Source organism: Mustela nivalis, assembly GCF_964662115.1.
Source record: "Mustela nivalis genome assembly, chromosome: X".
NCBI lineage: Eukaryota > Metazoa > Chordata > Mammalia > Carnivora > Mustelidae > Mustela > Mustela nivalis.
The window spans coordinates 40,507,868-40,510,676 of NC_139040.1; positions in this window are offsets into that span (position 1 = coordinate 40,507,868).

Consider the following 2,809-nt stretch of genomic DNA (forward strand, 5'->3'; position numbering starts at 1 on the left):
GAATAAAAGGAAAGTTTATAATGTTCCTCTGTAATAAATGTATTTTGGCTAATCTGGCACCTTACTGGTATGACATAAGTATAATTTCCTTCTATAACTAAAAGGAAATTTTGATAATTAACTGTTTGGGTAGTCAATATATGAAAAAGAGAGATTTTAGGACTTCACTAAAGTTTCAACTTTTTTTCCAATAAGTAATATCCATTTTGGCAGGGGAATTTTTAATACATAATGCTGAAATTTTAAAAATATTATAAAAATTTATAAATTCATGAAATTAATCTCAGGTTTCTTAAAAACTGAAAAACCCAATTCTTTTTTTTTTTTTTTTGATCTTCCGAATTTTATTCTATGTCCATCCACAGAAGCCATTTGAAAGTATCAAAGATTAGCAAGGGTTTTCCTATACAGTTGTCAGGCTAGTTTACGACACAGAAACAAGGGAAGTGAATGGATAGCTGGTGATTCAGCTACTTCTAGCTCCACTCACAGGGAGATAAAAATTTATCCCACATAACAGAATTCTCAAACATAGCTTCTTTAATAAAATATGTCACCTTCCAAACATATGTATACTACATACATACACACAGTCACAGTGATGGTAGACTCCCCAATAGGGTTGGTATGGATGTAGGTATGCCACCTCTCCTGTCTGTAAATATTTCTAAAAACTATTTGTACCTTCAGCTATTAAATAACCTTACCCAGTTGTTATTTAACAAGAATATTAGTATAACAATCAGCTTGACATTAGCTTTTTATGGAAACTGAGACATACAACTTTACCCTCAGAATCAAATAAATAAATGAATAAATAATAACATTTATAAAGCAATTTTCAAACAATAACCATTGGAGTAAAAAAAATAACAAATGGGTTGAAGAGGACAAAAAAGATAATCATTCTAGCTTTCCCATCAGACAAACCAAACCTGTTTCAATACCTTTTCAGGACTACCTTAGAACATGAAATAACAGGTGCTTGTGCTGAAAGGAATCTCAAATAGTCCCCAAATCCAGTGCAAATTCTCAAGAGCTGCAGATGGTATGGTACACAAGATTAAGATATTATTTCTCTAGTACCTTAAATATACCATCAAAATCATAGTTTTGTATCACAGCTAAGTGGCTCACACTTGACTCACAATTCTAAAACTAAATGAGATATCACCTTACACCAGTTAGAATGGCCAAAATTAACAAAACAGGAAACAGCATGTGTTGGAGAGGATGTGGAGAAAGGGGAACCATCTTCCACTGTTGGTGGGAATGCAAGTTGGTGCAGCCTCTTTGGAGAACAGTGTGGAGATTCCTCAAGAAATTAAAAATGGAACTTCCCTATGACCCTGCAATTGCACTCCTGGGCATTTACCCCAAAGATACAGATGTCGTGAAAAGAAGGGCCATCTGTACCCCAATGTTTTTTTTTTTTTTAAATTTTTTATTTTTTATAAACATATATTTTTATCCCCAGGGGTACAGGTCTGTGAATTACCAGGTTTACACACTTCACAGCACTCACCAAAGCACATACCCTCCCCAATGTCCATAATCCCACCCCCTTCTCCCAAACCCCCTCCCCCCAGCAACCCTCAGTTTGTTTTGTGAGATTAAGAGTCACTTATGGTTTGTCTCCCTCCCAATCCCATCTTGTTTCATTGATTCTTCTCGTACCCACTTAAGCCCCCATGTTGCATCACCACTTCCTCATATCAGGGAGATCATATGATAGTTGTCTTTCTCTGCTTGACTTATTTCGCTAAGCATGATACGCTCTAGTTCCATCCATGTTGTCGCAAATACATTAACCTGTTTTAAATGTGCACTCCAATAACTATATTAAAGTTACACAATAACTATATAAAGTTACACAGTTATGAAACCATCGTCACAATCTATATAAGCTATTCAAGCTTAGAACATTTCCAATAACTCAATACTAATACTCTAATACAATACTAATACTCTGTTCCCATTTACAGGCAATTCCTATTCCCAACCCCAGACTCAAACCCAGGCAACCACTAGTATGTTTTCTGTCTCCATTAATTTATTTTTCAGGTTATTTCATATAAATTGAAGCATACAATACATGACATTTCATGGCTAGTTTCTTTCACTTGGCAAAATATTTCCATAGCCCATACACATTGTAGTATTTATCACTACTTCTTTTTGTGGTTGAATAAAATCCCACCATATAAATACACCACATTTTCTTTATCTCTCCATCAGCTGATGGGCATTGTGTTGTTAAATTCATTCCTAAGTATTTTGTTCTTTTATATTACTGTACATTTAATTTATGTGCAACCTTGATGAATTGATTTATTAGCTCTAATAAATTTTTGTATAGTTTCTTTAGGGAATGCCACATATAAAATTATGCCTTCTGCAAAAGAGAAATAATTTTACTTCTTCTTTTCCAGTCTGCAAAGCTTTCTTTCTTATTCTTGTCTAATTGGCCTGGCTAGAACCTTCAGCATAATGTTGAACAGAAGTAGTAAGAGCAGACATCATTGTCTGTTCCTGAATTTAGAGGAAAAGTTTTAGTCTTTCACCATTAAATATAATAATAGCTTTGGGGATTTCACAGAAACACTTTAACAGTTAAGGCATTTCCCTTCTATTCCGTTGATGAGTGTGTTTATTATTAAAAAAACTGGAGGATTTTGGGGAAATATTTTTTCTGTATTAGTTGAGATAATTACACGGCTTTTATTATTTACTCTATGAATATGATATATTACTTGTTTACTGTTAACTGAGTGCTTAGGCTATACTGCAAGATAGAATATAACATGAG